General features: G+C 40.3%; 1 protein-coding gene across 4 annotated transcripts in view; it reads right to left on the reverse strand.

Moving 5' to 3' along the window:
• Nucleotides 1-20,000, reverse strand: part of LOC133638425 (astrotactin-2-like) — a 910,889-nt gene that overhangs the window by 235,791 nt on the left and 655,098 nt on the right. The window lies entirely within an intron of this gene.

Genomic DNA, 20,000 nt, shown 5'->3' on the forward strand with positions numbered 1-20,000 from the left:
AAAAAGACTTGAGTTGTCCCGCTGCATTCTGGGAGCTGGGTGTGCAGCAGCAGCAAACTATTCCCCACAATAATCCACTTCTGCAAGGCTGAGGAAACGCGTGCCGCGGACACTCCGGGGACTTTGATTCACTCTTTGTGGTATCCATGTTTCATCCTCTCTCATTGCTTTCTCAGCCTGCTGCGAGGCAACGTACATCTGACTCAAAGCAGGGGGAGGAAGAGGAGCTGGGAAGAGATAACGGGGGCTTAATGCACTGATTGAAAGGAAGTCGGGTCTATATCGGCGTGCAGGATCAAAAGTTCATATGTCGCTTTAAGGACTTCCTGGAACATAGATTGAAATATTAGCCAAGATTTTGAGTAATAATGTTGTCATTCAAAAAAAAAGACAATTAAATAAAATGTGCCTACTTTGGTCAACTATTTCATTACATTTGTATTTGATTTGTTTTGTTATTTTTTAATAAGTCTCAATGGAAGCTGAAATTGTCGTTTTGTTTGTCGGGAATAGTCAAGAAAAAGTTTTTTTTTTTTTTTTTTTTTTTTTACCATTTACTGTACTTTTTCCCCCCACTAATTATGTACATTTGATTTTAAGGAATTAAGGAAATAAGATATTGGTTTTCATTGGTTGGTTTGTATTTTGTATTGATGAATCGTTATTTTGTTATTCTTCTAACACAGGTCTCATATAAAGCTGGAATTGTCTTTTTGGTTTTCAGAAAAATGGACAAGAAATTTGTGGCATCTAAATTGTTTTACTCTTTACTGTAAGTTTTTTTTCCCCACTTCCTTTTCTACAATTAATTTTCCATTAACAAGACATTTGTTTTCATTGATTTAGATGTATCTCTTCTTTATTTAAAATAGGGACATCACATATTAATGAACATATGCACGATTAATTATGGACTTTAAGCCGCTACTTTTTTTCCCTACGCTTTGAACCCTGTGGCTTATAAAATGGTGCGGCAAATTTATGGATTTTTCTTCGCTGTGGCCATAATGTTTTTAATTCAACAAATATTTCATAAAACACAAGCCTCCGATGAGGTGGCGACTTGTACAGGGTGATTTATTAATCATTATTTTGTGATTCTTTTAACACAAGTCTCATATAAACCTGGAATTGTCTTTTTGGTTTTCTGAAAAATGGACAAGAAATTGTTTTGTGATATCTAAATGGTTTTACTATTTACTGCATGCTATTTTTCCCCGCTTCATTTTGTACAATTGCGTTTTTGAAGTATATAAGTAATTAATAACACATTTATTTTCATTGATTTAGATGTATTTTTTCTTTATATAAAATGGGGACAGCACACATTAATGAACATATGCACGGCCGTTACTTATTTTCTACGCTTTGAACCCTGTGGCTTATAAAATGGTGCGGCCAATTTATGGATTTTTCTTCGCTGTGGCCATAATGTTTTTAATTTAACAAATATTTTTCATAAAACACTAGCCTGCGATGAGGTGGTGACTTGTCCATGGTGATTTATGAATCATTATTTTGTTATTATTTTAACACAAGTCTCATATAAAGCTGGAATTGTCTTTTTGGTTTTCGGAAAAAATGGACAAGAAATTGTTTTGTGATATCTAAATTGTTTCACTATTTACTGTACTTTTTTTTCCCCACTTCACTTTCCATAAGGGTATAATCTTATAAGTATATATGTAATTAATAAGACATTTGTTTTCATTGATTTAGATTTATTTCTTCTTTATTTAAAATAGGGACAGCACATAATGAACATATGCACGGTTAATTCTGGACTTTAAGCCGTTACTTTTTTTTCTACGCTTTGACCCCTGTGGCTTATAAAATGGTGTGGTTAAGTTATGGATTTATCTTCGCTGGTGGCCATAATGTTTTGTGATCAACAAATAGTTTTCATAAAAAAAAACAAGCATGCCACGAGGTGGCGACTTGTCCAGGGTGTACCCCGCCTTCCGCCCGAGTGCAGCTGGGAAAGGCTCCAGCACCCCAAGAGGCACAAGAGGTAGAAAATGGATGGAAAACACAAGCAAAGACGACTGAAAAGGTGTGTTATTGTTGTACTATGGCGCCATCTTTTGGACGAGTTCGCCCGATGCAGGTGCTGCGGGGTGAACGTCTACAGTATTTCCTTCTGTTTAGTGGTTCAAACCGGAAGTACAAGTGAAGCGCATAGTGCAAAGAGGTCGCCGACTTTCTGCACAGTCAGTTGCTACAGAGCTCCAAACTTCATGTGACCTGGCAATTAACCCACGTACAGTACGCAGAGAGCTTCATGGAATGGGTTTCCATGGCCAGGCAGCTGCATCTAAGCCATACATCACCAAGTCCAATGCAAAGCGTCGGATGCAGTGGACTCTAGAGCAGTGGAGACACGTTCTCTGGAGTGATGAATCACGCTTTTCCATCTGGCAATCTGATGGACGGGTCTGGGTTTGGAGGTTGCCAGGAGAACGAATGTGAAATTTGGTGGAGGAGGAATTATGGTGTGGGGTTGTTTTTCAGGAGTTGGGCTTGGCCCCTAAGTTCCAGTGAAAGGAACTTTGAATGCTCCAGGATACCAAAACATTTTGGACAATTTCAACATGACTGTGCACCAGTGCACAAAGCAAGGTCCATAAAGGCATCAATGACGGAGTCTGGTGTAAATCAACTTGACTGGCCTGCACAGAGTCCTAACCTGAACCCGATAGAACAACTTTGGGATGAATTAGAACGGCGACTGAGAGCCAGGCCTTCTCGATCAACATCAGTGTGTGACCTCACCAATGCACTTTTGGAAGAATGGTGGAAAATTCCTATAAACACACTCCGCAACCTTGTGGACAGCCTTCCCGTATGGATACTTCATTCATCGCTCCAAGCAACATTTGTAAGTTTTACAATATAACCAAAACAATTCTTACTCACATGTGTGATGTCCGTAGGAGTGTTTTCATGCATATTTGTATGTGCTATCGTAATGTAATCAAGGTAACGTCATTAGCTAATATGCTAACACGTTTACGAGTGTCTGTTTTAGTATTATTAACTTACAAAGCCATTATTTTTGTATTGTTTCGGTTACACAAAATTCCTCAGTAAATTCACCAAAACTTTACCGTGGACTTATTGAGTCTGTTTAGCTGATTGGAGCAGCTACTGGGTCCATGACGATGACTTCTGTTTTGTTTGAGCAGCCGTTTTACTGCTGTGTTAAAGGCACTCTTTGGGAAAAAAAAATAGGTATGCAAATAAACGTTTACAAATGTTTTTTCGTACCGGTATACATCTGCAGTGCCACTACCTTTTGCAAAAATATTTATTTCTTCTACAGTTTGGTGAGTGCGGCTTAAATACGGTATTTATTTTCATCCATGGATTGAGAAGTTCTGTCATTCAAGAAGAGCTCAGCGTAAAGCCGCTGCTCCACCACATGGAGAGGAGCCAGATGGGGTGGTTAGAGCATCTGGTCTGGATGCCCGTCCGGATGGTTCCCTGGGGAGGTGTTTAGGGCACGTCCGACCGGTAGGAGGCAAAGGGGAAAACCCAGGACACGTTAGGGAGGCTATGTCTGGGAATGCCTCAGAATCCCCCTGGGGAAGCTGGGGAGAGGAGAGTCTGGGCTTCTCTGCTTAGGCTTCTGGACCTGCGACCCGATCTCGGATAAGCGGAAGAAGACGGATAGATAGATTTTTATCCATTTGCTGTTTAACTTTAATTAGTCGATTTTTATTTGTTTTTATGATTTTTTTGTATTTTTAACACAATTCTCATATGAAGCTGATATTGTTGAGAAAACAAAAATATTCGGTCTATAAGCCTGGGCCCCTGGAGAGGGGGTCCAGACTGAGGCCAAGGAAAAAAAACCTCATAGCCATAGCACACATAAACATGTGTGTAAGAGGGAAACATCAAAGAACACAAAGGAGCTGATGCAACCAGTCACTTCTACATACAGCCCGAAAAGTAGAACAATAATAACAAAATCAAAACATATACACTGTGGTGGCCTCTGTGGTGTTCCACGCCATCGTCTGCTGGGGTGGGGGGAGCATGGCCAGAGACAGGAGCAGACCCAACAAAGCAACCAAGAGAGCCGACTCCACCCTCGGCCGCCCACTAACTCTCGGCCAGTGTCCAGTCTGATTTAGGTAATTTGTAGTAGTAGTAGTAGTAGTCTTAGGTAATTAATAAGACATTGGTTTTCATTGTTCAATTGGTATTTTTTATTTATCCATAAGGAGCAGACCCAACAAAGCAACCAAGAGAGCCAACTCCACCCTCGGCCGCCCACTAACTCTCGGCCAGTGTCCAGTCTGATTTAGGTAATTTGTAGTAGTAGTAGTAGTAGTCTTAGGTAATTAATAAGACATTGGTTTTCATTGTTCAATTGGTATTTTTTATTTATCCATAAGGAGCAGACCCAACAAAGCAACCGAGAGAGCCGACTCCACCCTCGGCCGCCCACTAACTCTCGGCCAGTGTCCAGTCTGATTTAGGTAATTTGTAGTAGTAGTAGTAGTAGTAGTCTTAGGTAATTAATAAGACATTGGTTTTCATTGTTCAATTGGTATTTTTTATTTATCCATAAGGAGCAGACCCAACAAAGCAACCAAGAGAGCCGACTCCACCCTCGGCCGCCCACTAACTCTCGGCCAGTGTCCAGTCTGATTTAGGTAATTTGTAGTAGTAGTAGTAGTAGTCTTAGGTAATTAATAAGACATTGGTTTTCATTGTTCAATTGGTATTTTTTATTTATCCATAAGGAGCAGACCCAACAAAGCAACCAAGAGAGCCGACTCCACCCTCGGCCGCCCACTAACTCTCGGCCAGTGTCCAGTCTGATTTAGGTAATTTGTAGTAGTAGTAGTGGTAGTCTTAGGTAATTAATAAGACATTGGTTTTCATTGTTCAATTGGTATTTTTTATTTATCCATAAGGAGCAGACCCAACAAAGCAACCAAGAGAGCCGACTCCACCCTCGGCCGCCCACTAACTCTCGGCCAGTGTCCAGTCCGATTTAGGTAATTTGTAGTAGTAGTAGTAGTTTTAGGTAATTAATAAGACATTGGTTTTCATGGTTCAATTGGTATTTTTTATTTATCCCTAATTAATTTTATCATTGTCTGAAATTACCATTTTGTTTTTGTAAGTTGACAAAAAAAACAACCTGTTTCATAAAATTTAGACAATTTATTGTACCCAGTTCCGCTTCATGCTGTACGTTTGGAGTAATCACGTACTTAATATGAAATTGGTTTTGATTGGTTCATTGTACCATGTAATTAAATGTATTCCCTGAAAAAGAGTCTGAAAAATATACAGTTGAGCAAGCGAGCTTTTCTTCCTGTCACTCACACACGTTTGTGTAAGTTATATGTGGAGCAAAAACATATAGGTGGATTGTGTTTCTCCTTGTGTTTTTATTTACTCATCTATCATTCAGGACCCGTGTGTGCTCATTAAACCCCCAACAAACTGAGCTTCCTCGCGGCAATGGGAGGGCCCGTAAATGGCAAACCTTCTGTCTGAAGCGTTATCGTAATGAATAACAGTCAAGAGAAGTTAAAGCAGATGGGATACATTTTTTTAAATCCGTCGGGATGTATTATGTTGGGATATAATTAAGATGATGAAGTGATTAAGAAATGTTTAGTATATATATGCTTAGAATAGGCCGTGCAACTAATCATATCCTCAAAGTTCCAGTTGAAACTGGATCCAAGTTCACGTTCACGTTCACTCTTAATCGTCCACATTCTTGCTACTGTTGATGTGGCTTCTTCGCCGAGGTCTGAAGGACAACACCAGATATGAAGTCGGATTCCAGGAAAGAGAAGGCAGAGTACGATTTCACCCCTGGAAGCAGACACCTCATTGCATATTCATACATTGTGATGTACAGTCGTGCTCATAAGTTTACATACCCTGGGAGAATTTATGATTTCTTGGCCATTCTTCAGAGAATATGAATGATAACACAAAAACCTTTCTTCCACTCATGCGTAATGGTTGTGTGGAGGTATTTATTGGCAAACAACTGTGTTTACTCTTTTTAAATCAAAATGACAAAAGAAAGTACCAAAATGACCCTGATCAAAAGTTTACATACCCCAGTGACTTTGATCTGATAACATGCACAAAAGTTGATACAAACAGGTTTGAATGGCTAATCAAGGTTCCAATCTTCACATGTGACCTGTTTGTTTGTAATTAGTGCGTGTGTATAAAAGGTCAGTGACTTTTTGGGCTTCTGACAGACCATTGCATCTTTCATCCAGTGCTGCACAGATGTTTCTGGATTCAGAGTCATGGGGAAGGCAAAAGAATTGTCAAAGGATCTACGAGAAAAGGTAATTGAACTGCATAAAACAGGAAAGGGGTATAAAAAGATATCCAAGGAATTGGGAATGCCAATCAGCAGTGTTCAAACGCTGGCTAAGAAGTGGAAAATGAGGGATTCAGGTAGACCAGCAAAGATTTCAGCCACAACTGCCAGGAAAATTGTTCGAGATGCAAAGAAAAATCCACAAATAACTTCAGCTGAAATACAGGACTATCTGAAAAATTGTGGTGTGGTTGTTTCAAGATGCACAATAAGGAGGCACTTGAAGAAAAATGGGATGCATGGTCGAGTCGCCAGAAGAAAGCCATCACTCCAAATTACTTTGTTCCAGAAGTTTTGAGGCTTGTCTCTGTGCTGTTTGGCGTAATGTAAGCGGGATACTTTATGACATTTGCGCAGAAATGGCTTTCTTCTGGCGACTCGACCATGCAGCCCATTTTTCTTCAAGTGCCTCCTTTTTGTGCATCTTGAAACAGCCACACCACCATTTTTCAGATAGTCCTGTATTTCAGCCGAAGTTATTTGTGGATTTTTCTCAGGGTGTCCCAGGGTAGGTAAACTTATGAGTTCAACTGTATCTTGGTGGGGAGGGCGCCTCCGGACAGCCCTGTGTAAGTCGCCGTATCAAACGCTACTAGGGACAGATAGCGCTCAGACAAATTGTACAAGAACTGTATCCAATAGGGAATAAATACTTCTGATTTGAAGTTTATACATCGTGTCCTCTTTAAACATCTTCTGTCTCCAGATGAAAAACATACGTCGACAAATTGGGCATTTTGGGCTTCTGACAGACCATTGCATCTTTCATCCAGTGCTGCACAGATGTTTCTGGATTCAGAGTCATGGGGAAGGCAAAATAATTGTCAAAGGATCTACGAGAAAAGGTAATTGAACTGCATAAAACAGGAAAGGGGTATAAAAAGATATCCAAGGAATTGGGAATGCCAATCAGCAGTGTTCAAACGCTGATTAAGAAGTGGAAAATGAGGGATTCAGGTAGACCAGCAAAGATTTCAGCCACAACTGCCAGGAAAATTGTTCGAGATGCAAAGAAAAATCCACAAATAACTTCAGCTGAAATACAGGACTATCTGAAAAATTGTGGTGTGGTTGTTTCAAGATGCACAATAAGGAGGCACTTGAAGAAAAATGGGATGCATGGTCGAGTCGCCAGAAGAAAGCCATCACTCCAAATGACTTTGTTCCAGAAGTTTTGAGGCTTGTCTCTGTGCTGTTTGGCGTTATGTAAGCGGGATACTTTATGACATTTGCGCAGAAATGGCTTTCTTCTGGCGACTCGACCACGCAGCCCATTTTTCTTCAAGTGCCTCCTTATTGTGCATCTTGAAACAGCCACACCACAATTTTTCAGATAGTCCTGTATTTCAGCCGAATTTATTTGTGGATTTTTCTCAGGGTGTCCCAGGGTATGTAAACTTATGAGCTCAACTGTATCTTGGCGGGGAGGGCGCCTCCGGACAGCCCTGTGTAAGTCGCCGTATCAAACGCTACTAGGGACAGATAGCGCTCAGACAAATTGTACAAGAACTGTATCCAATAGGGAATAAATACTTCTGATTTGAAGTTTATACATCGTGTCCTCTTTAAACATCTTCTGTCTCCAGATGAAAAACATACGTCGACAAATTGGGCATTTTGGGCTTCTGACAGACCATTGCATCTTTCATCCAGTGCTGCACAGATGTTTCTGGATTCAGAGTCATGGGGAAGGCAAAATAATTGTCAAAGGATCTACGAGAAAAGGTAATTGAACTGCATAAAACAGGAAAGGGGTATAAAAAGATATCCAAGGAATTGGGAATGCCAATCAGCAGTGTTCAAACGCTGATTAAGAAGTGGAAAATGAGGGATTCAGGTAGACCAGCAAAGATTTCAGCCACAACTGCCAGGAAAATTGTTCGAGATGCAAAGAAAAATCCACAAATAACTTCAGCTGAAATACAGGACTATCTGAAAAATTGTGGTGTGGTTGTTTCAAGATGCACAATAAGGAGGCACTTGAAGAAAAATGGGATGCATGGTCGAGTCGCCAGAAGAAAGCCATCACTCCAAATGACTTTGTTCCAGAAGTTTTGAGGCTTGTCTCTGTGCTGTTTGGCGTTATGTAAGCGGGATACTTTATGACATTTGCGCAGAAATGGCTTTCTTCTGGCGACTCGACCACGCAGCCCATTTTTCTTCAAGTGCCTCCTTATTGTGCATCTTGAAACAGCCACACCACAATTTTTCAGATAGTCCTGTATTTCAGCCGAAGTTATTTGTGGATTTTTCTCAGGGTGTCCCAGGGTATGTAAACTTATGAGCTCAACTGTATCTTGGCGGGGAGGGCGCCTCCGGACAGCCCTGTGTAAGTCGCCGTATCAAACGCTACTAGGGACAGATAGCGCTCAGACAAATTGTACAAGAACTGTATCCAATAGGGAATAAATACTTCTGATTTGAAGTTTATACATCGTGTCCTCTTTAAACATCTTCTGTCTCCAGATGAAAAACATACGTCGACAAATTGGGCATTTTGGGCTTCTGACAGACCATTGCATCTTTCATCCAGTGCTGCACAGATGTTTCTGGATTCAGAGTCATGGGGAAGGCAAAATAATTGTCAAAGGATCTACGAGAAAAGGTAATTGAACTGCATAAAACAGGAAAGGGGTATAAAAAGATATCCAAGGAATTGGGAATGCCAATCAGCAGTGTTCAAACGCTGATTAAGAAGTGGAAAATGAGGGATTCAGGTAGACCAGCAAAGATTTCAGCCACAACTGCCAGGAAAATTGTTCGAGATGCAAAGAAAAATCCACAAATAACTTCAGCTGAAATACAGGACTATCTGAAAAATTGTGGTGTGGTTGTTTCAAGATGCACAATAAGGAGGCACTTGAAGAAAAATGGGATGCATGGTCGAGTCGCCAGAAGAAAGCCATCACTCCAAATGACTTTGTTCCAGAAGTTTTGAGGCTTGTCTCTGTGCTGTTTGGCGTTATGTAAGCGGGATACTTTATGACATTTGCGCAGAAATGGCTTTCTTCTGGCGACTCGACCACGCAGCCCATTTTTCTTCAAGTGCCTCCTTATTGTGCATCTTGAAACAGCCACACCACAATTTTTCAGATAGTCCTGTATTTCAGCCGAAGTTATTTGTGGATTTTTCTCAGGGTGTCCCAGGGTATGTAAACTTATGAGTTCAACTGTATCTTGGCGGGGAGGGCGCCTCCGGACAGCCCTGTGTAAGTCGCCGTATCAAACGCTACTAGGGACAGATAGCGCTCAGACAAATTGTACAAGAACTGTATCCAATAGGGAATAAATACTTCTGATTTTAAGTTTATACATCGTGTCCTCTTTAAACATCTTCTGTCTCCAGATGAAAAACATACGTCGACAAATTGGGCATTTTGGGCTTCTGACAGACCATTGCATCTTTCATCCAGTGCTGCACAGATGTTTCTGGATTCAGAGTCATGGGGAAGGCAAAAGAATTGTCAAAGGATCTACGAGAAAAGGTAATTGAACTGCATAAAACAGGAAAGGGGTATAAAAAGATATCCAAGGAATTGGGAATGCCAATCAGCAGTGTTCAAACGCTGATTAAGAAGTGGAAAATGAGGGATTCAGGTAGACCAGCAAAGATTTCAGCCACAACTGCCAGGAAAATTGTTCGAGATGCAAAGAAAAATCCACAAATAACTTCAGCTGAAATACAGGACTATCTGAAAAATTGTGGTGTGGTTGTTTCAAGATGCACAATAAGGAGGCACTTGAAGAAAAATGGGATGCATGGTCGAGTCGCCAGAAGAAAGCCATCACTCCAAATTACTTTTTTCCAGAAGTTTTGAGGCTTGTCTCTGTGCTGTTTGGCGTAATGTAAGCGGGATACTTTATGACATTTGCGCAGAAATGGCTTTCTTCTGGCGACTCGACCATGCAGCCCATTTTTCTTCAAGTGCCTCCTTATTGTGCATCTTGAAACAGCCACACCACAATTTTTCAGATAGTCCTGTATTTCAGCCGAAGTTATTTGTGGATTTTTCTCAGGGTGTCCCAGGGTATGTAAACTTATGAGCTCAACTGTATCTTGGCGGGGAGGGCGCCTCCGGACAGCCCTGTGTAAGTCGCCGTATCAAACGCTACTAGGGACAGATAGCGCTCAGACAAATTGTACAAGAACTGTATCCAATAGGGAATAAATACTTCTGATTTGAAGTTTATACATCGTGTCCTCTTTAAACATCTTCTGTCTCCAGATGAAAAACATACGTCGACAAATTGGGCATTTTGGGCTTCTGACAGACCATTGCATCTTTCATCCAGTGCTGCACAGATGTTTCTGGATTCAGAGTCATGGGGAAGGCAAAATAATTGTCAAAGGATCTACGAGAAAAGGTAATTGAACTGCATAAAACAGGAAAGGGGTATAAAAAGATATCCAAGGAATTGGGAATGCCAATCAGCAGTGTTCAAACGCTGATTAAGAAGTGGAAAATGAGGGATTCAGGTAGACCAGCAAAGATTTCAGCCACAACTGCCAGGAAAATTGTTCGAGATGCAAAGAAAAATCCACAAATAACTTCAGCTGAAATACAGGACTATCTGAAAAATTGTGGTGTGGTTGTTTCAAGATGCACAATAAGGAGGCACTTGAAGAAAAATGGGATGCATGGTCGAGTCGCCAGAAGAAAGCCATCACTCCAAATGACTTTGTTCCAGAAGTTTTGAGGCTTGTCTCTGTGCTGTTTGGCGTTATGTAAGCGGGATACTTTATGACATTTGCGCAGAAATGGCTTTCTTCTGGCGACTCGACCACGCAGCCCATTTTTCTTCAAGTGCCTCCTTATTGTGCATCTTGAAACAGCCACACCACAATTTTTCAGATAGTCCTGTATTTCAGCCGAAGTTATTTGTGGATTTTTCTCAGGGTGTCCCAGGGTATGTAAACTTATGAGTTCAACTGTATCTTGGCGGGGAGGGCGCCTCCGGACAGCCCTGTGTAAGTCGCCGTATCAAACGCTACTAGGGACAGATAGCGCTCAGACAAATTGTACAAGAACTGTATCCAATAGGGAATAAATACTTCTGATTTTAAGTTTATACATCGTGTCCTCTTTAAACATCTTCTGTCTCCAGATGAAAAACATACGTCGACAAATTGGGCATTTTGGGCTTCTGACAGACCATTGCATCTTTCATCCAGTGCTGCACAGATGTTTCTGGATTCAGAGTCATGGGGAAGGCAAAAGAATTGTCAAAGGATCTACGAGAAAAGGTAATTGAACTGCATAAAACAGGAAAGGGGTATAAAAAGATATCCAAGGAATTGGGAATGCCAATCAGCAGTGTTCAAACGCTGATTAAGAAGTGGAAAATGAGGGATTCAGGTAGACCAGCAAAGATTTCAGCCACAACTGCCAGGAAAATTGTTCGAGATGCAAAGAAAAATCCACAAATAACTTCAGCTGAAATACAGGACTATCTGAAAAATTGTGGTGTGGTTGTTTCAAGATGCACAATAAGGAGGCACTTGAAGAAAAATGGGATGCATGGTCGAGTCGCCAGAAGAAAGCCATCACTCCAAATTACTTTTTTCCAGAAGTTTTGAGGCTTGTCTCTGTGCTGTTTGGCGTAATGTAAGCGGGATACTTTATGACATTTGCGCAGAAATGGCTTTCTTCTGGCGACTCGACCATGCAGCCCATTTTTCTTCAAGTGCCTCCTTATTGTGCATCTTGAAACAGCCACACCACAATTTTTCAGATAGTCCTGTATTTCAGCCGAAGTTATTTGTGGATTTTTCTCAGGGTGTCCCAGGGTATGTAAACTTATGAGCTCAACTGTATCTTGGCGGGGAGGGCGCCTCCGGACAGCCCTGTGTAAGTCGCCGTATCAAACGCTACTAGGGACAGATAGCGCTCAGACAAATTGTACAAGAACTGTATCCAATAGGGAATAAATACTTCTGATTTGAAGTTTATACATCGTGTCCTCTTTAAACATCTTCTGTCTCCAGATGAAAAACATACGTCGACAAATTGGGCATTTTGGGCTTCTGACAGACCATTGCATCTTTCATCCAGTGCTGCACAGATGTTTCTGGATTCAGAGTCATGGGGAAGGCAAAATAATTGTCAAAGGATCTACGAGAAAAGGTAATTGAACTGCATAAAACAGGAAAGGGGTATAAAAAGATATCCAAGGAATTGGGAATGCCAATCAGCAGTGTTCAAACGCTGATTAAGAAGTGGAAAATGAGGGATTCAGGTAGACCAGCAAAGATTTCAGCCACAACTGCCAGGAAAATTGTTCGAGATGCAAAGAAAAATCCACAAATAACTTCAGCTGAAATACAGGACTATCTGAAAAATTGTGGTGTGGTTGTTTCAAGATGCACAATAAGGAGGCACTTGAAGAAAAATGGGATGCATGGTCGAGTCGCCAGAAGAAAGCCATCACTCCAAATGACTTTGTTCCAGAAGTTTTGAGGCTTGTCTCTGTGCTGTTTGGCGTTATGTAAGCGGGATACTTTATGACATTTGCGCAGAAATGGCTTTCTTCTGGCGACTCGACCACGCAGCCCATTTTTCTTCAAGTGCCTCCTTATTGTGCATCTTGAAACAGCCACACCACAATTTTTCAGATAGTCCTGTATTTCAGCCGAAGTTATTTGTGGATTTTTCTCAGGGTGTCCCAGGGTATGTAAACTTATGAGTTCAACTGTATCTTGGCGGGGAGGGCGCCTCCGGACAGCCCTGTGTAAGTCGCCGTATCAAACGCTACTAGGGACAGATAGCGCTCAGACAAATTGTACAAGAACTGTATCCAATAGGGAATAAATACTTCTGATTTTAAGTTTATACATCGTGTCCTCTTTAAACATCTTCTGTCTCCAGATGAAAAACATACGTCGACAAATTGGGCATTTTGGGCTTCTGACAGACCATTGCATCTTTCATCCAGTGCTGCACAGATGTTTCTGGATTCAGAGTCATGGGGAAGGCAAAAGAATTGTCAAAGGATCTACGAGAAAAGGTAATTGAACTGCATAAAACAGGAAAGGGGTATAAAAAGATATCCAAGGAATTGGGAATGCCAATCAGCAGTGTTCAAACGCTGATTAAGAAGTGGAAAATGAGGGATTCAGGTAGACCAGCAAAGATTTCAGCCACAACTGCCAGGAAAATTGTTCGAGATGCAAAGAAAAATCCACAAATAACTTCAGCTGAAATACAGGACTATCTGAAAAATTGTGGTGTGGTTGTTTCAAGATGCACAACAAGGAGGCACTTGAAGAAAAATGGGATGCATGGTCGAGTCGCCAGAAGAAAGCCATCACTCCAAATTACTTTGTTCCAGAAGTTTTGAGGCTTGTCTCTGTGCTGTTTGGCGTAATGTAAGCGGGATACTTTATGACATTTGCGCAGAAATGGCTTTCTTCTGGCGACTCGACCACGCAGCCCATTTTTCTTCAAGTGCCTCCTTTTTGTGCATCTTGAAACAGCCACACCACAATTTTTCAGATAGTCCTGTATTCCAGCCGAAGTTATTTGTGGATTTTTCTCAGGGTGTCCCAGGGTATGTAAACTTATGAGTTCAACTGTATCTTGGCGGGGAGGGCGCCTCCCGACAGCCCTGTGTAAGTCGCCGTATCAAACGCTACTAGGGACAGATAGCGCTCAGACAAATTGTACAAGAACTGTATCCAATAGGGAATAAATACTTCTGATTTGAAGTTTATACATCGTGTCCTCTTTAAACATCTTCTGTCTCCAGATGAAAAACATACGTCGACAAATCCGTGCCTGATGAGACTAATTGTCTTACATGACATTGTTGCAAGCAGCCTTCGCAACTCTTCTCTTGATGCAGTGGAACAATAGTTGGTGTTTACACCGCGTAGTCCCGAGTGGGATCACACTCCACGTCCTTCTGCCTCCTAATACAATTCAGCGTCAACAGGTCTTTGCCACAATGCCTGGATCTCATGGTGTTAGTGCAATTGTAAGCCGTCCGGCAGCCACGTGGAAGCTGCCACTGTGGACCTTCATGGTGACAAAGACCTTCTAATTCCCAAAGTAACTAAGTACTCCATACACATGCAAATCCTTGGCACAAGGCGGCACAATGAACTCATTGTGCGAACGGGTGTCTCTTCTGTCTCATCTGCTAATGAGCGACACAAACGGAATATTTAACGATGCCAAGTGGTGTTTTTTTGTTGTTGTTGTTGAATGTTTATCATACTGTATTTATGATTACTATTGTATTGTTTAAAATGGAGCGTATGTAGCAAAAGCACCATTCCATTTCTCCCACGCAAGGAAAAATGCATGAATAAAATACTATAAAAATATCTAGTGACCACAATGCAATTAAACAAAAGCATGTGATGATTATTGTCTTTAAAATACTAAAATCAAATAATTAGAAACACATTGTGCGTTAAAATGTCTTAATAAGTGGTCTACAAAAAATAGGACATATAACATGTATTATTAGTATAGTATTTAGTAGTAGTATTCATTATAATACTATGATAGAGTGATTGGAGCACATGGTCACAAAAAAACATTCATGAAGTTTGGTTATTTCATGAATTTATTATGGGTCTACTGAAAATGTGACCAAATCTGCTGGGTCAAACATATATATACAGAAATGTTAATATTTGGTTACATGTGCCTTGGCAAGTTTCACTGCAATAAGGCGCTTATAGCCATCCACAAGCTTCTGGGAAAAAGAACAAATTAAGCATTTAATCCCAGGAACACCATCCCTACCATCAAGCATGGTGGTGGTAGTATTATGCTCTGGGCCTGTTTTGCTGCCAATGGAACTGGCGCTTTACAGAGAGTAAAAGGAGGATTACCTCCAAATTCTTCAGGACAACCTAAAATCATCAGCCCTGAGGTTGGGTCTTGGGGTCAGTTGGGTGTTCCAACAGGACAATGACCCCAAACACACATCAAAAGTGGTAAAGGAATGGCTAAATCAGGCTAGAATTAAGGTTTTAGAATGGCCTCCCCAAAGTCCCGACTTAAACGTGTGGACAATGCTGAAGAAACAAGTCCATGTCAGAAAACCAACACATATAGCTGAACTGCACCAATTTTGTCAAGAGGAGTGGTCAAAAATTGAACCAGAAGCTTGTGGATGGCTACCAAAAGTACCTTATTGCAGTGAAACTTGCTAAGGGACAAGTCACCAAATATTAACATTGCTGTATGTATACTTTTGACCCGGCAGATTTGCTCACATTTTCAGTAGACCCATAATACATTCATCAAAGAACCAAACTTCATGAATGCTTTTTTGCGACCAACAAGTATGTGCTCCAATCCAGGGCCGGCCCGTGGCATAGGCCGTATAGGCAAATGCTAAGGGCACCGTCCATCAGGGGGCGCCACGCCAGTGCCACAAATGTTGGAGAAAAAAAAGAAAAAAAAAAAGTTGGTACTATTATTTCTAAATACAAAAGATAATCCCATGTTAATTAAAATGCAAAGTAAAGCCTATTTAATAGAAATATTATTTGTTACAACATTACGCCCCCCCCCACCCCCCCCCCCCCCCACCCCCCACCCCCCGCACGGTGCGAGGGGGGGGGGGGCGTAATTTCCGTATCATGACTCTTTTTGGACGTCACCACCAAAAAATCAACACAAGATGTCAAAACGGCCAAAACTGTCAGGTGCCCAGGGAAGAAAAAATAGAAAAGAAGAGGAGAAACGAGAAAAAGACAGAGGTAGCAGGTAGGTAACGTTAGCCTACATGAAATTATTTGTCTGTTACAGAATGTGATAGTAACCTGGCTTTTTAGCATTAAGCTAATGTTACATGATTCGGCAATTGCTAATCAATAAATAGCTAGTTCTGCTTTAACGTCGGGTTAATATTGTGGAGGGGGCTAAATTGTTATGGAAAATAATAATGTAACGTTAGGTAATTACAGTACTCCCACCTTACATTCCTCAGGGACATTTGTATTAGATCTTTTAAGCAGGTGTTTTTTTTTTTACATTGTTATTGCCTTCTGGTTAGCTAATGTTTGCCCTGCAGGTAATAGTCACTTTTCCACCCCTTTATATATTGGGTATAGTTGTAAGCCTAGTTGTTAAAGTGCACATCATTAATGTTACTTAAGCAATATCACATGAGAGGGAATGCTGTTTTTTAATTTGAGCACTGCTGTGATTCGGTTAAAGATAATCATTACATAACATTCTCATATAATATGTTAATTTGCTTTCTTTAAGTAAAAAAAAGGTCAAAGACAAAGCTATTCGTTTCTTGTGAGTATATACACTTCACTGCCGATGTGGGGGGGGCGCCACCTAAAATCTTGCCTAGGGCGCCAGATTGGTTAGGGCCAGGCCTGCTCCAATCACTCTATCACAAAACAATAAGAGTTGTAGAAATGATTGGAAACGCAAGACAGCCATGACATTATGTTCTTTACAAGTGTATGTACACTTTTGACCACGACTGTATATCTTTTATTTAAGTATATTACTAATATACAGTAAGATAATTCAGAAAGTGAGTACAATGTAGTTTAAAAATAAAATATGATAAACTGTTACGCCAGGGGTCGGCAACCCACAACATCGAAAGAGCTATATTGGACCAAAAATCAACCAAAAATGTAAAGCCTTATATAAGTGTTATAATGAAGGCAACACATGATGGAATTGTCCATATTAGCTATATTAGCCTACTATCAAAATGTCTATGTGTCGCAGGCTGACGCAAATCTTCGTTGACAGAAATGTTGAAATGTAATATTTACTCTACACATTTTTACAACATTGGAAAACATTACTTAAACGGAGGCTTTTCAGAGGGTGTGACAACCCCTGGAAATTACTGGCTCAGAATGACCAAAGGTAAAGATGTGTGTTGTTAAGTTGAAGAAAACTGAAACTACAAATAAAATGACCTCAAATATACCTAAAATACGAGGCATAATGTTGCAATATGTACATACAGCTAGCATAAACAGCATATTAGCATCGATTAGCTTGCAGTCATGCACTGACCAAATATCCCTGATTAGCACTCCACACAAGTCAACAACATCAACAAAGCTCACCTTTGTGGATTTGCGCACAGCATAAAACGTTTGATGGACAAATAGAGACAAAGAAGGAGTGGCATAAAACACGTCTTTCTGTGGCAGCATCAAGGAAAGTTGTACATGTAAACACACTACAGTGCGTTCAAGGACTTCCGAGATTAGGACAAAATGTCGCGAGCCAAATACACTCATCAGTGAAGCATGTTAAGTTAAAGTTAAAGTACCAATGATTGTCACACACACACGAGGTGTGGCGAAATTATTCTCTGCATTTGACCCATCACCCTTGATCACCCCCTGGGCGGTGCGGGGAGCAGTGAGCAGCAGCGGTGGCCGCGCCCGGGAATCATTTTTGGTGATTTAACCCCCAATTCCAACCCATGATGCTGAGTGCCAAGCAGGGAGGTAATGGGTCCCATTTTTATAGTCTTTGGTTTAACTCGGCCGGGGTTTGAACTCACAACCTACCGATCTTTAACATAAACAGTGGGATTTCTGACAATTAAGAAGGTTTATGTCATGTTTGTCCTCCTACAGCAGGGGTGTCCAAACTTTTTCCACTGAGGGCCGCACACGGAAAAATTTAAGCATGCGGGGGCCATTTTGATATTTTTCATTTTCAAACCTTAACAAAATATATGGATTTTTTTTTTTTTTTTTTTACTTTTAGGGCTCCCGGGGACCATAAAGGGTCTCAGTCATTAAACTGTTCAAAATAAGTCAAATTATTATTATTATTTTTTATTTAACGCTTACAGTAAATCTCTATATCAACTTGAGGTTGATATAAAGTTAAAAAAAAAAAAAGGTTTTATGCCTTTTCTGTCAGAGAACTTTGTTTTTTATAGTAAAACTGAAATATGCAGTATTTAGTAATTAGAGCCCTAAAAGATCAATAATGCAGGACACCATTGATTTTAATTCTTTAAAATTTGTGAGTAATCACAGTGAAAAGTTAAATATAATCCTACTAAATATATTTGGGATCCAAAAGGTCCCCAACTCATAAAGTGATACATTTATTAGTTTTTTTTTACTTTTAACTCTTAAATTACGAGATCAACTTCAGATATATCTGTCGATTCTACGTTTGAACTATTATTTTGTTTGTATTATGCTCTTTTGTCAAATAAAACTTTGTTTTTTTATGGCAACCACACAATATATGCAATATTTTTTCCACATAAAACATTTTAAAGTGATATTTTTTAAGTAATAATTCATTATAACATAGATTTTTAGTCTTTTTTTTTTTTTTTTTAGCAATGGCAAAAAAAAGAAAAATAAACAAAGACAAAAGAAAAAAAACAGCCTGCATCACAGCTTTGTGTCAACATTGCAACTTTTTCTTGTTAGATTTCACCTCATTCCACTTTTTTAAATGTTTTTTTAAATTTTTGCAATATTATCAATTTTGCAATTTTTGCAGAATGTGTGGCGGGCCGGTAAACAATTTGCTGCGGGCCGCAAATGGCCCCCGGGCCGCACTTTGGACACCCCTGTCCTAAAGAAACCATATTAAAACCAAAAATACATTTATTTCTTAATCTTTTTCCATTTTCATACATTTTTGAAAAAGCTCCAGGGGAGCCACTAGGGCGGCGCTAAAGAGCCGCTTGTGGCTCGAAAGCCACGCGTTGCCGACCCCCGTATTGAAATAATAAATTAAAACAATCACGGTATCTAGGGTTGAATGTCAAAAATTATTATATTTTTATTTATTTATAGTCTACAATTTCATTATGATACACATTGTACTTAAGTGTTCATCTTCGAAGATATATTTAATTTTCAATTAATTTAAAGTGACTTATTTTCACTATTTTTACTTTATATATTTAATTTTAATAATTGATTAATGCATATACTAATCACTTTTATAGGTATGTACAGTATATTTGATTTACATTTTTTAGAGTGTTTATGTTCATTTATTTATAGTTTTTTGAATGAGCATTTTATCTCTAGTTTGTCGTTTTATGGGAGAGGTGCACCAACCTAAACGACCACTAGAGGTCCCTATTTCTCTTTGCAAAGGCACAAGTCCTTGCTTCATGAATCCAGCTTAATATTCCTGGGCTTCATATAAAACTGCAGCATCTTCTGTTTGATTAGGGGGACCTATGAAAAGGTGTTTACAAAATGAGGACAGTATTATGATGCACAAGAAAAATAACATTTAGTGGGATAAGAGGGGTCATTTTTGTCTGAGAGTGGGAGTTGAGGGGACAGAAAAGAAGCGATTATAGACTAAAAGCGTGACTGTTATGTCGTCGGTGTGTGGCAGAAAGACGACCACTTTGCCACGGAGAGAGGCGTTGTCTGTAAGTCTCTTCGGTAGAAAACAATACAATGTCTCCGAAGGGAAGTAAGGGAAGGAGGGACGTGCCCTTGGCGTCCTCTTGGGATAACAACAGTGTTTTTGAAGCGTGCGCTCGTCGCCACAGGATGCCAGTGCCGTGCAGGTCAGAGGGCGGAGACGTCCGTGGCGGCGGCATGCTGATTAGCAGCGAGATGTCGGAAAGTAAGAGACTGAACACGTACTGTCAAGTGGTTGCTCGTAATACCAAATCG

Source organism: Entelurus aequoreus, linkage group LG21, assembly GCF_033978785.1.
Source record: "Entelurus aequoreus isolate RoL-2023_Sb linkage group LG21, RoL_Eaeq_v1.1, whole genome shotgun sequence".
Classification (NCBI taxonomy): domain Eukaryota; kingdom Metazoa; phylum Chordata; class Actinopteri; order Syngnathiformes; family Syngnathidae; genus Entelurus; species Entelurus aequoreus.